The 15225-nt window shown below is 38.8% G+C and overlaps 2 long non-coding RNA genes across 2 annotated transcripts; both read right to left on the bottom strand.

Annotated features, from left to right (window-relative positions):
• Positions 1-235: 235 nt before the first annotated feature.
• Positions 236-1181, bottom strand: LOC122348183. Its single transcript, XR_006251276.1, has 3 exons — positions 729-1181; positions 552-648; positions 236-334 (listed from the first exon to the last, which is right to left on the bottom strand). It is a non-coding gene; the product is annotated as an uncharacterized LOC122348183 (long non-coding RNA).
• Positions 1182-13795: 12614 nt separating this feature from the next.
• LOC122348131 lies at positions 13796-14663 on the bottom strand. Its single transcript, XR_006251273.1, has 3 exons — positions 14403-14663; positions 14226-14322; positions 13796-14008 (listed from the first exon to the last, which is right to left on the bottom strand). It is a non-coding gene; the product is annotated as an uncharacterized LOC122348131 (long non-coding RNA).
• Between the last annotated feature and the right edge of the window lie 562 nt (positions 14664-15225).

Raw genomic sequence — 15225 nt, 5'->3', positions numbered from 1 at the left:
AGAGTGAGAAACATGAACAGTGCTACATGTGTCAAGTTCATAGCCAAAGTCTTTCATGCTTTCAACAAACAGAACACTTTTTTTCCAAAGATCCAACCATGACTGGAAAATCATTTGGGACGGATATTTTTTCTGTTAATGGACTTCCCAATTTCCAATGAAACATTGTTTGAACCTGACTCTTGTAGGCTAATGTCTTACTTATATTTACAAATCACTGATTCGACTACGCTTTGCGTTGGTAACGACGCTGATCATCACAAAGTTTCCTCCGTAGATTTCTAAGTCTCATCTCAATAAATCCACTGTGGGAGACTGGGTCATAGAAATGTTCCTGGATGAGAGGGGAAGGACAACAACTGTAACTCAAAAACCTATGATGTGTGACAAGCAAACTAGCAGAGTGTATCTACTATTTGAGAAACTCTAATATTGGTCATTTAAAAAAATGTGCACTAAATTTTCGTTTTATTTGTAACCTGTTTGTCACACTTACTATTCCATTTGCATTTATTACAAGTGAGCTTTGTGTTTGAATAAGTACAACTTACAAATCCTTCATTCTCTTCTCCCATCTTGATCTTCAGAGAAGGAAACAGTGTTACTACACTTTCTGCCAACATCCGCTTCTCATCATTACAAGGGTAACTAAGTAAAATAAAGACAAAACATGGAATTACATAATTCAACTTTTTTCAAAAGTGAAATTATCTCAACTGTAAACTTACAATCCACTTTGTTCCACCAACGCACTGACACCTATCTTCACAAGGACTTTTCTTGATGTCTCTGAAAGCATTCCTGAAGCTTCATAATCCTTCAATATACTCAGACCTTTGCTTTCAATTAGTGCTCGCAGAGTGTCTACATCAATTCTATTACGTTGACGCTGGAAATATAAGAGACACAAAGTATTTCTAATTAGATGAGTTAATGATTCACTTACTCAAAGTCACTTCCTTATACTGTTTCAGAATGAATTTGCATCTTTGAATGAACTGGTTAAACTCACTTATGAAGACACTTGTCAACATGAACTGGCAAAATGTACAAATTTTCTCTGGAATGGGCAAACAAAGTCAAACAGAGTAATACAAATAGTGAACAGAGTGCTGTTATTTCAGCACTTACTTACAAACCTTCTGTTGACTACTTGAACCAGGTTCTGGTATGTTCTTTGGTGCAACCTTAAAAAAAAAAAAAAACTTCAAGCATATTACTTGTATTCTATTCTTAAGTCCTCCTTGAACATACATACTTTCTATTGATGACTTGGACTGGCTGCATCGGCATCCCCTTTCCATTCTTAAAGGAAAACAAATAAGTGAAATCAATATTATTATTTAATGGTTAAGGAAAGTACAATAATTCTAGAATCTATATACATGACACACAGGTCATTTTTAGTTATATATTACAAGTGAAATTACATACCAATGCCTGTGATCCAGTTCTCTGAATTGACTTAAACAAAACTTGAAACTTATCCTTGTTTTCCACTTTTTCAGTTAGGTCAGTGTCAATAAATTCATTAAAATCAGCATTAAATTTCAAAATTCTGTGGTACTCTGCAGCACATGGTAGGAGACATTTGGAAGCATCAATTATTTCTGCTACACTCTTGAGATGCTGAAGTTTTTGCATATCTCCTTTTCATCAAGTAATACAGTCACTAGTGTTTTTGGCGTCTCCTCCATTTGAAGCTGCAAACGGCAAACAAAAACACAAATCTGTTTTATATATAAGCATAATATTCACATTCACAATGTAAAACAGTATTTAACAAGCAGTGTGAGAATGAAGAATATCTATTTATTTACGAAAACGTCAAATTAGCATAAACTTCCGATACCTCTGACAAATAGGCTGCCCATCTTCAACTAAGAGTCTTGCTGAATTTCGTACTTCTACGACTTCTGCCATAAAAATAGTAAAAATAGTATGCTACAGTACACAGCTCTAAAAACAGAATCTGTTTGTCTCGTATAACAAAGATACACTCTCGAAATCTGACATTAAAATAACTGACCGTCCCTTCTCTGAAAACAACACAACCTGTGTGCTTTCTTAACCCACCTCTGTGTTTAGCTAAGGACAACACATTTTGTGTTATCCCTGCCCATTTTCTACACACCAGTGTGTTATAGTTACACAATTTGTGTCAATCACATACATAAAATGACACAAACCGTGTTAAAATAGTCAAATTAACACACCTTTTTTGAGATAGAGTACTCGAATGTGAATAAAATTTTAACGTTACCGTGATAAATCATGTTACTATTTAGGGCATTTAACAAAACAACAATAACTTACATTCTGTTGTTTAACGAAAGAGAGGCGACAGATTGACAAAGCCTCACCGCTTTCATTGCTAACTCGTTAAGAGAATCCCCCTAATACTAGCTGTAGCATTCTATCAGACATGTAATTTACAACAAATCGAAAAAAAAAAAACAACAAAACAAAATGTTTATGAGAAGAAATCAAAACAATTTGTGACGCACTAACTTAACGTTAACTATCAGACGCGGTTGCTATTCTGTTCGACACGGTCTCTCACATTTGACCGTCGAAAAATAGCAATTTTACATTTGACAATTTGTAATAACAAATAAATCCAAGTACCTTACATTTGTGCATCCAAGTCATCCACCGTTGGAAAAGAAGCGCGAACTTGCTCAACTTGCGGAGTGACGAAGCAGCAATGTGATTGGATGACAGCTAACACATGTTGTGTTGGACACAGTGTGTTGTTTCTCGCTCGCTCGCTCTTTTTATTTTTCACACATGATCAACTTAAAATGACACAAAATGTGTTAAAATAGCCATAACACAAGAAATGTGTTAATAATTAACACATCCTTTTTGAGAGTGTTTGTGTCTTAAGATGTACACTTATTGTTTTATGTTTTTTGTTAACCCTGGCAAATCTGAATGTACATTCTTTTGTTAGTAGTAGTATTATTTTTGTATGTATGTATAATTGTATCTATGTTATAATGCTTGTACTTTTCAAAAATAGTAATAAAAAAAAAAAAAAATCAGCGCGTGACTTCTGTGACGTCACCGAACTTTTAGAACGTGTCGCCCTACTATTTAAAGGATTCTGAATTTAGAACTCATTTTGTTGGTTGAAGTTTTAGTGTAGTGTTTTTCTGAGTGGAAAAAACCTGTTGTAATGGGGCTGTTTTCAAGACTAAAGAAAGCGTTTAAACGGGAGCATGCACACGAACCCGAGCCCTGTGTGCTGCTCAAATACTCCCCCGTCAGGCCGGAACACCATCCTCATCCTCACGATGAGACGCCTGGTGCTGCTGCCGATGAGATAGGGAGAGAAGAGGCAGGGAGACCAAAGTTCTGGGGATGTCGTCCTCTTCACTTTTTCCGCCGAAAAGCTGGGAAATACAACCTGGCTAAGGCTGAGGAAGTCTGCCAGAAGGAGGCGGCATTGTATCGGAGACTTAATGATGGTACAATCACAGAAGATGATTGAAGTTTTGATTCAAGGGAGATTCTTTAATTAGGGAATGTTTTTGTGTACAATTAAAAAAAAATCACTTGTTCACATACTTAAGATAGCACTGTCTAAATCGTCCATAATTGTTACTGAGCATTTTTTCCACTTCGTTATTAATATTCCATCTGTAGGTCAGACTTCTCGACAACAGGGATGTGTTGTTGTCGAGATCCATGATCATCAAGACCCTCCAGTCTCTGAAGTCCTCCTGCTCTAGAGAAACTGCTGGAGCAGGACGTCCCCCAACAACTGGATGTCAACATTCCAGCTAGTTTGAATAAAGAGGACAAAGTGGAAGAGCTGGACAAGGGTAAGTTTACTGACATAAGCCCATTCTCACTTTCCCGGTGAAGGGATTTAGTAGGCCTCATTGCCAAGCCTGACAGTAAAAATCTTAATTCAGAAACAAAGTCATGTAATGTAATTAAAAGGTACTGTAATTTGAGTATGCGATATTTTATTCATATTACTCGTGTGTTCCCCTCTTTAGATCAGATTTGTCTGCGGGATAATCGCACTGAAGACAATGAAGTGGAGGAGCCAGACAACAGTACGAATATTAAATATATGAATATTAGAAATTGTTAGTAGAAATTCTAGAATGCGTATTTTTTGCTAACTGCATTTGTTTATCTTATAAATAGATCACGTATTCAGGCAATACGAATTTGGGCCCCAGCTGGGTGAAGGAGGCGGTGGCTGTGTATATGCAGGGACTCGCCGCAAGGATGGCCTTAAGGTTTCATTTTTTTGCTTCCTTTTTTTGTTTTTACGTATGAAACTTTCCATACTTGTTTGGTATTGGTGACTGGAATGATCTCTGTGCACCTGATAATTGACTATTCTAGCTTTGTTTGAACAGGTGGCTGTGAAGATTGCCGAAAAGACTCCAGATATGCCATATATCAGAATTGTGAATAGCCTGTGCTCTTTATAATGTTGCTTCTCAGTCGTTGTTTTCAGTTTCGAACGTCTTATATCACGTTAAATCTAAGAAACCGCCTTCAACTAAACATCATGCTTTCTTTTAGCCTGGCCATCCCAGTCGCCTCCCCTTGGAGATTGGCCTTACACTCTTGGCCAATGAGGACCCCAGCGTTCCATACATAATCAAACTCCTGGATTGGCAGGACAACCCGGACAACTATGTCATGGTTTTGGAGCGACCCATGCCTAGCATGAGTCTGTTTAGTTTCGTGGAGGTCCGTGAAAGGCTCAAAGAGGGGCTAGCACGACATTTTATGTTGCAGGTCGTTCAGGCCGCTAACATTTGCTGCGAGCGCGGGGTCTTCCATAGAGACATCAAAATGGAAAACCTCCTGGTGAACCCAGACACATTGGAGGTCAAGTTGATCGACTTTGGATGCGGCGAGCTCATGAAGGACACTGAATATGTGACCTACAGTGGTAAGTTTTACCATTTGCTAGCAGGTCGTTTAGCTCCCGGAAACACATCTAGCTGCACACGCTGTAGAAATGCATTAAATATCCAAACCCCTTTCTTCCAGGTACAGAAATATTCTGTCCACCAGAGCTCTGGAGCAACGGCAGCTACTATGCAAAGCCGGCAACGGTTTGGTCTTTAGGGATCCTGCTGTTCGTTATGGTGTGTGGTTATTATCCAGACGACGAAGACCTGCAAGAGATCAGCAAGAATACGTGGTCCGAACCTGATCTGTCAAAAGGTAAGATCTTCATCAAAGAAAAAAAAAAGAGGTGGATTACCAAATATGAAAGTATACTATTTAGAAACTTGATTATAAAAAAGTGGAACATACAAGTTTGTAATCATCTCTCAACTTTTTGACCAGAATGCTGCCAGATGATTTGTGATTGTCTGCAGCTGGATCCCCAGCAGAGACCTATTCTGGAGGATATGCAGCTCCATGACTGGTTTATGGTACTAAGATTAGAATTTGCTAAATGTTGTTTTTTTTTCATGTTTGCTCCAAATGTCACGTATTAAGATAAATAACACTGATTTATGTTTTTGTTTCAGGTCGTGGAGTCAGAAAACTCCCTGCCCGTCTAGAAGTGCCTGGCACCTTGAAGTGGCATCATTTATATTTAGAATTTGTGTTAGATAAATATGTGTTAAGACAATTGTTTTAAAATATTATCCGAGATAAAGTATAATATAGTAACAGTTACATAAGTATAATTAAAAAAAAACAAAAAAAAACAATCTAAAAAAAAAAAATGTATATAAGTATAAGAATAGAGCAAGTAGATATAAGTATATCTTTATAATTATTTTATTTAGATGTTAAGTATTAAGATATTTGTAGTTGTATTAAGACATGTGTTCAATGTGTTATATTACCCGAGATCTCTCTGTTGAAAGCATTTGGAAATACCAAAAAAATAAAAATGAATAAAATCAACAATTCATTCAGCACTACAGTCATCCATGACACAAACAATCAGTGTAGAATGTACAGAAATATTCAGAAATGTCAAAATGACATAACTCATGTACACTTCACACAAAAACACATCCCATGTTAGCTTGACAGAATTTTGGATTGGAGTTGAATTGTTCCAAATTAGACTAAAAGATTTATAAAATTATATATTTAGTCAAAACTGTGTATGCTATGTCGGTTGACAACACATACATTGTACACACATTATGACATTAGCCACTTCCACAAATTTCAGTACAACTGACTTGATTATAAAGCGGACAATTGATGTATTCCTTTGTGATGCCAACTATATATATATATATTGGCAATTCAGGCGATTCCAAAGGTTTTCTTTCCGTATATGAAATCCCTGCTTAAGGTAAATCAGTTAAATCACCAGTGCTGCATCTTTGGAATAGGAGCCAAGCATGATTACATGTAGGCATAATAAAAATGGCAAAAATTTTATAGAAACACAGAAAACATCACATCAAAATTTCATGTAGTTGCTGCTCAGTAGTCACATTACCACGATTAACAGAAGCACCACGTCCCAGCCATAAATGAGCACAGTTTTTACAGGTTGACTACATCCAAAGTTTTTTTCCCCATTAATAGACCTGTGTCACGGTGTGTTTCAAGGAAGGAGCACTCGACGAGAATATGACATTAACAGTTTTAATCTTCTACAAACAAACTGAATATAACGAGATCGGACAAACTGAACTGAAATAAACAGGAACTATATACACAAAGTAATTGACATAATTAACACGACACCTGAATACAGTTAGACAGTTAACTGAAGGTAGGGCACACACAGCACATGATACATGAAAACAACAAATACGTGACAACCTGCTGACCATAAACAGCATTAAACTAATTCAATTAAGATATTAAATACCAAACACTCTATTACATACCAAGAGGAGTATATGAAAATGGTAACACTTTACAAGATGTCAAGATTGTTATTATTACGACCTACGGCGAGGTCTAGGGGTACTGGGGTATATAACATTTAAAAAGACAGACAGTAAAGAGTGCGCGTGCACGTGTGTGCGGACCAAAAAAACTCAGCAAACTAAAGTACAAGAGAATGCTTTTGTTGTTGTTTGTGATCATTAAATACTGAAAGTTTGGAGGTGACAAAACAAAAAAGGAAAATGTATATACACATGTACACTATTTACATGAACAATACACGAGACGGAGGGAACGGGAAGAAGAGACGAGGCCGGTGCTAAATCAAAGAAAATAAGTCAAAAACAGCATCCAGCTACTTAATTTCCCCTAAGCTATCTAGAAACAGAAATATACAGAGAGAAAATGTTTTCAGCGTCCGAGACGCCCTAACTAAACTACACTCGTTTAGCCAAAACAAGAGCACATGGGGTGGCACGCGGCCACAACCTAAAGTACTAGACGATGACAGAATCCTGCGTGTTGTAGTGTATGTCACGTGACGTCCTTACCTGTCCATCATAACACATAACGCGTGAGGATTTACAGTGTGGGGGGAAAGGGAACGAAAAAACAATACTCACGGTGGCAAGTGACAAACATCAAAACAAATACAATACGCAAGGATAGCGAAGCAAGTAGCGAGTACGAACAGCAACAAAATGGGGGGCTCTATATGCAACATCCCAGTGAAAGATCAAGTTACATACTTAGGAATTCTAATTAATGAAGATAAAATAACAGGAAGTAAATTGACACTTTAATAGCGAAAACTCAAAAGAAGTTTAACTCATGGTTGCAAAGAGCCTTATCAACAAGAGATTTTGGTGTTAAAACAACTCTTTAAGAGTTCAATTCAACACTGGACCCGAGTGTATTTGGTCCCACTCAGATTTGGTGATAAAATGACCCTTAAAAGTGTCCAATTTTCAGAGTAAAATGAACTGAGATTGGAGTAAAAATTTAACACTGCTCAACACTGAGTAGTGTTACTGCAATTTAACGCTACAAGATATCCCATTCATTAAGTAGTTCAAAAATTAACTACAGTGCCAATATTTCACTCTCTGGTTAAAGTGCAAAGTCAACTCTTACATCGTTTTCTTAATAAAAAAAAAAAAGAATAGAAAAAATAAAGAACAGAAAACAGCTTCATTAGCGAAACATTTATTTGTCAGAACCGGGACTTGAACATGGGTCTCTAGCGCCGTAATAAGATACTCTCCACCGAAGTGTTGGACCCAAAATGCAAGACACAAAAGTCAAAAGAAGAATATCTTTTATTCCAGGGCAAAACAAAACAGTCCAAACAAAAACTACTCCAAAAGGCAAATTACTTCTCTCAAGAGTAGACAGAAAAAAATCAGGAAGTCAGAAGCCCAGGGACAAAAATTAAAAGAAAAAGAGATGATTCAAGAGAACTTACACATGAACCAAAAGGGCACCAGCAAGCAAAAATAACCAAGCACAAATGACAAAAAGAAAGCCACTTAAATAGGAAGCTAACTAGACAGGGCTGGGACTAATAAACCTAATTAGCTGAGAGAACGAAACACAGGAAAATTGTCACCATCAAGTGGCGAAAATAAGGCATGGCAGATTACAAATCCTGACAGGACCCCCCCCTTCTAGGAACGGCTCCTGACGTTCCCTCCAGCTTTGCCCCCTTTTTGAGCTCTGAATTCTCAAATCAACTCAGGATCTAGGATGTCTCTGGCGGGAACCCAGGAGCGCTCCTCCGGACCGTAGCCTTCCCAGTCCACAAGATACTGCCGGGACCCTCGAACTTGACGAACATCAAGTATCCTGTGGACTGTAAACGCGGTCGACCCCAATGACCGAGGAGGGGGAGGAGTTTTATCTGGGATAAAAGGAGAACACAACACAGGTTTTAACAAGGATACAATACATGAAATGTGGGATTAACCTTAAGTGACAGGGTAAAGTTAAACGATACGTGACAGGATTTACTTTCCTAGCTATTTTGAAGGGCCCAATGAACTTCTGACTCAGCTTATGGGACTCCACCCTAAGTGGGAGGTTCTTAGTTGAAAGCCAGACCCGTTGCCCCACACGCAGAGAAGGAGCTGCTTTCGCTTCCGATTGGCCTGGGTCTGGCGCTGGCCAGACGTCTTGGAGATGTTTAGCCCGGACAGTTCTCCAGACCCTCCTACAGCGTCTGATATGAGACTGGACTTAGGGCACGGCCACATCCATTTCTTGCTCGGAGAATAGAGTAGGGACATAGCCGAATTGGCACTGGAAGGGTGAACGGCCGGTAGATGATGAACGGAGGGTATTATGAGCATACTCAGCCCAAATCAGGTAAGAGGACCAGGATGAGGGATTGCTGTGTACCATACACCTCAGGGTGGACTCGAGATCCTGGTTGACTCTTTCGGCCTCTCTGTTGGACTCAGGATGAAAGCCTGAAGATAAACTAACTGTAGCCCCAGACACTGACAGAATGCGCTCCAGAACTGGGATGAAAACTCGGGTCCTCGATCAGACACAATGTCCTGAGGGATGCCAAACACTCGAAACACATGGGTAGTGATAAGTTGAGCAGTCTCTTTGGCGGAGGAAGTTTAGGTAGGGGAATGAACCGGGCGGCCTTGGAGAAGCAGTCGACAATAACAAAGATAGTAGTATTGCCTTGAGATGGGGCAGATCCGTTATAAAATGGAGAGAGAGATGTGACCAAGGACGATGAGGAATAGGCAGGGGTATAGGAGACCTTGAGGGGAAGATGAGATGTCTTGTTTTGACTGCACACGGACAGGCCTTGACAAAGGTTGCCACGTCAGTCTTAACAGTAGGCCACTAGAAGCGCCTTTGCAGGTACTCAAGGGTGCGTGTGATCCCAGGATGACAAGCAAATGAGGAAGTGTGGGCCCACTTGAGAACCTGAGCTCGAACAGACTTAGGGACATACAAGCAGTTCTCTGGGCCTCCATCAGGACCCGGGTCTCGTAGTTGGGCTTGACGTACTGATGTCTCCAGAGCCCAACGCAGGGGGGCCACAATTCTGGCTGCCGGAATAATAGGGCAAGGGGCATCTTCTTGGGACACACAGGCATAGACTCGAGACAGTGTGTCTGGCTTAAGATTCTTAGAGCCTGGTCGGAAGGAGAAAATAAAATTGAATCGGTTGAAAAAAAGCGACCACCGTGCCTGGCGGGGATTAAGACGCTTGGCTTGCTGGATGTATTCCAGGTTCTTATGATCAGTCAGCACCTGAAAAGGGTGTTTGGCCCCCTCAAGCCAGTGCCTCCACTCCTCCAGAGCAACCTTAACCTCCAACAGTTCCCGGTCCCCCACGTGGTAATTCCTCTCAGCAGGACTCAGCCGATGGGACAAAAAGGCACATGGGTGCAGCCTGTCATCCTTCCCTCTCTGGGACAGAACAGCTCCAACGCCAACATCTGACGCATCTACTTCTACAATAAAGGGAAGTTCAGGGTCAGGAATGGACAGAACAGAAGCAGACGTGAAGCAATGCTTGAGATTAAGAAAGGCTGCCTCGGCCTCAGGGTTCCAATTAAATTTAGTGAGACTGCCTCTAGTAAGGGCAGTGAGAGGGGCCACCACTGAGCTGAAGTTCCGAACAAACCTTCTATAAAAATTTGCAAACCCAATAAATCTTTGTACCTCCTTAACGGAGGTAGGAACTGGCCAGTCCAGTACAGCACTCACTTTCTTGGGATCCATCTGAACCTGCCCGGCTTAATGACAAAGCCCAGGAACAGGAAGGAGTGTTCGTAGTGTGGAACTCACATTTCTTGGGTTTCACATAGAGGTGGTTCTCTAGGAGGCGTCCCAAGACCTTTCTGACATGACTCACATGCTCTTAAAGAGACCTTGAAAAAATTAAGATGTCATCAAGGTACACAAAAACAAACTTGTTGAGCATGTCTCGGAGCACGTCATTAATAAGGGCCTGGAAAACAGCAGGGGCATTAGTGAGGCCAAAGGGCATAACAAGGTGCTCATAGTGTCCTGAAGGGGTGTTAAAGGCAGTTTTCCACTCATCCCCTGGCCTAATACGTACAAGGTGGTATGCATTACGCAAGTCAAGTTTAGTAAAGATCACGGCATCTTGAAGCAGCTCAAACGCAGAAGTCATAAGAGGGAGGGGATAGCGATTAAGTACCGTGATAAGGTTGAGAGCCCTATAATCAATGCAGGGCCTGAGTCCACCATCCTTTTCTCAACAAAAAAACCCCTGCTCCTGCGTGGTGATGTGGACGGCCGAATGATCCCAGCCGCAAGAGACTCCTTAATATAACTCTCCATGGCTTTCTGCTCAGGTGAGGACAGGGAGAATATACGACCACGAGGAGGGCATGAACCAGGCAGCAACTCGATAGAACAATCATAAGGTCTGTGGGGGGGCAAGACAGTGGCTCTTTCTTTGCAGAACACAGACCATAAAAGATGATATTCAGAGGGAACTCGGGAGAGATCTATGGACTTGAGGTCCTCAAGAACAATCACAGGGCATATGATTTCCAGAGTGGAGGATAGAGGGTTAACAGGTAACTGGAGATGGGAAGCAACAGTAATGTCCATAAAATTCCCAGCAGCCCCAGAATCAACTAAAGCTTGCAGCTGGTGTGACTTATTACCGTTCCTGAGAGTGACAGGAAAAAGAAAAAGACCCATATTTACTGGAGAGACTAACTGAGTTACTCCCGAGACAGCTCTCCCCCCTCTGCTCGGGAATGGGCGTTTCCCTTCAATTCTGGACACTGTGAGCGATAATGGCCCTGCAACCCACAATAGAGGCAGAGATGTGTTTCACATTTCATCTTCTAGTGATACCACACAGTTTCTAATCCAAGTTGCCTGAAGTAGAGAAATTAAAACAGCAACAATAATACGTTAATTGTGCAATTTGACCCATGTCAAGCCAATTATACGACTACACTCAGATTCATGTTCAAGATGAAAGCGCATTTAGCTTATTTTCTAATATAACGTTACGTCGTTTAAACGCGTCCATCTTTACAGCAATAAGAAACCTATAACACCAATAAAAATAAGAAAGGTTGGATAAACAAGTTAGCCTGTTTTTTCTTCCTTCGTTGCGCTACGTTGAACCATCCCCGATCGCCATTTATACGACTGAAAAATGCAATGGTGGCAATCAAATGTCTTCACAAGATTTGTTAAATGTCGTTGGACACGTTTAGTCTGTGAGCTGAACAGGTTGCAATGATTTATCCTGACAACATCTAACGTTGCTTAAAATCGACAAAACCTACAATACAGGAATTACAAGTTAAACGTTAGCATATAGTGTGAGATTTTGCCCCTGGTCCATGCATCCCTGCCTCTGCTGAATTATTTTGAATAATTTGCTATACACGGTTTGTTTAAAACCATTTCATGATGTCACATCCATTAACTTGCTTAAAAAGACAGATTATTATATTTGCGTTGTTAATAGACCTAATGTTACATTGGATTAGACTACAATTAACCTCACCTTGGAGAGAAAGGGTTTTCGAAAGCACCCCTCCCCTTCTGTTTTTTTTTTTTTCTCAAAAAAAAATCAGTATTAATGAATCCAGCAAAACAGGGGTAGAATGGACTTTGCTACATTAAACAACAAAATGTTTCTCAAAGTCCCTCTTCACTCTGTAATATTATCCCAGACTATATTTTCTCTAAAGTTGGTGGCCTGAATTTTCTACCGTTTTGTAATTGTAATGTTTCAAAGATCCTATCAAACTTTCTCATTTTCATAAAAGATGCTCTTGTCCCTCATATACAAGCTTTTTCTCCACAGCGATATTATTTATGGAATCTGAACATTTTGTATAACGGAAACATTTTCATCAGATTTTTTAGCATTCATCCAATCTTATTTTGTGAGTGACTTTTATCTTGGTTTAAGAGATGCTTTCTTAAATATTAGAGAATTAATTTGTGATTTCTGTTAGCTAAAATTCATATTCACATTCAACAAAAGTTTACTGGCTCTAAACCTCAGTTAAAATTGATTTGGACAAATATATGGAACCTATAAATACCTCTACTAATGTAAAAGCTATGAAAACTGTATCCCTGTATTCATCCTTTGTGTCTTAAGATGTACACTTATTGTTTTATGTTTTTTTTGTTAACCCTGGCAAATCTGAATGTATATTCTTTTGTTAGCAGTAGTTTTATTTTTGTATGTATTTATAATTGGTTCTACACTCTCAAAACAAACTTGTGTTATATTTTAACACATCTGTGTGTCTAGTTAAGGACAACACATTTTGTTACTTTTAACTCAATCAGTGTGTTATTATTCTTAACACAGGGAGTGACTTATGTGTCATAAATCACACAATTTGTGTCATAAATGTGCTATTTTTGACCATTTAAAATGAATGCAATACAAAATGTATATATTTTTTTAATTTATACATTTATTAAAGCTTCATGTCATCATATTCACATGTCATCGGAATTGCATACAGACATTTTTAAACAATTTTATATTTTGGATTTACAAATAGGTTTTCTTTGCAAGAAATTATGTGAAGTGGTTTTATATCAGCAGCATTGCTCAAATTCATAACTTTGTATTCATTGGTTCTTTTGACTACATAAGCATATAAGTGTGTGTGAAAATACATTTGTGATAAAACTCTAAGAAAAACTAAAACAATTCCTTTTTCACATTGTGGAACTATGCGTAGAACTTCACCAAAGAGATACTCTTCTCTTCAGTCACGGTTTAAAGCAAGTACACAACCAGTTTGAAATGTCTGACCAAACACATTAACAGAGTGAGAAACATGAACAGTGCTACATGTGTCAAGTTCATAGCCAAAGTCTTTCATGCTTTCAACAAACAGAACACTTTTTTCCAAAGATCCAACCATGACTGGAAAATCATTTGGGACGGATATTTTTTCTGTTAATGGACTTCCCAATTTCCAATGAAACATTGTTTGAACCTGACTCTTGTAGGCTAATGTCTTACTTATATTTACAAATCACTGATTCGACTACGTTTGCGTTGGTAACGACGCTGATCATCACAAAGTTTCCTCCGTAGATTTCTAAGTCTCATCTCAATAAATCCACTGTGGGAGACTGGGTCATAGAAATGTTCCTGGATGAGAGGGGAAGGACAACAACTGTAACTCAAAAACCTATGATGTGTGACAAGCAAACTAGCAGAGTGTATCTACTATTTGAGAAACTCTAATATTGGTCATTTAAAAAAATGTGCACTAAATTTTCGTTTTATTTGTAACCTGTTTGTCACACTTACTATTCCATTTGCATTTATTACAAGTGAGCTTTGTGTTTGAATAAGTACAACTTACAAATCCTTCATTCTCTTCTCCCATCTTGATCTTCAGAGAAGGAAACAGTGTTACTACACTTTCTGCCAACATCCGCTTCTCATCATTACAAGGGTAACTAAGTAAAATAAAGACAAAACATGGAATTACATAATTCAACTTTTTTCAAAAGTGAAATTATCTCAACTGTAAACTTACAATCCACTTTGTTCCACCAACGCACTGACACCTATCTTCACAAGGACTTTTCTTGATGTCTCTGAAAGCATTCCTGAAGCTTCATAATCCTTCAATATACTCAGACCTTTGCTTTCAATTAGTGCTCGCAGAGTGTCTACATCAATTCTATTACGTTGACGCTGGAAATATAAGAGACACAAAGTATTTCTAATTAGATGAGTTAATGATTCACTTACTCAAAGTCACTTCCTTATACTGTTTCAGAATGAATTTGCATCTTTGAATGAACTGGTTAAACTCACTTATGAAGACACTTGTCAACATGAACTGGCAAAATGTACAAATTTTTCTCTGGAATGGGCAAACAAAGTCAAACAGAGTAATACAAATAGTGAACAGAGTGCTGTTATTTCAGCACTTACTTACAAACCTTCTGTTGACTACTTGAACCAGGTTCTGGTATGTTCTTTGGTGCAACCTTAAAAAAAAAAACTTCAAGCATATTACTTGTATTCTATTCTTAAGTCCTCCTTGAACATACATACTTTCTATTGATGACTTGGACTGGCTGCATCGGCATCCCCTTTCCATTCTTAAAGGAAAACAAATAAGTGAAATCAATATTATTATTTAATGGTTAAGGAAAGTACAATAATTCTAGAATCTATATACATGACACACAGGTCATTTTTAGTTATATATTACAAGTGAAATTACATACCAATGCCTGTGATCCAGTTCTCTGAATTGACTTAAACAAAACTTGAAACTTATCCTTGTTTTCCACTTTTTCAGTTAGGTCAGTGTCAATAAATTCATTAAAATCAGCATTAAATTTCAA

This window comes from Puntigrus tetrazona, chromosome 7 (assembly GCF_018831695.1).
Source record: "Puntigrus tetrazona isolate hp1 chromosome 7, ASM1883169v1, whole genome shotgun sequence".
Lineage (NCBI taxonomy): Eukaryota > Metazoa > Chordata > Actinopteri > Cypriniformes > Cyprinidae > Puntigrus > Puntigrus tetrazona.
This window is presented reverse-complemented; position numbering and strand designations above follow the sequence as displayed.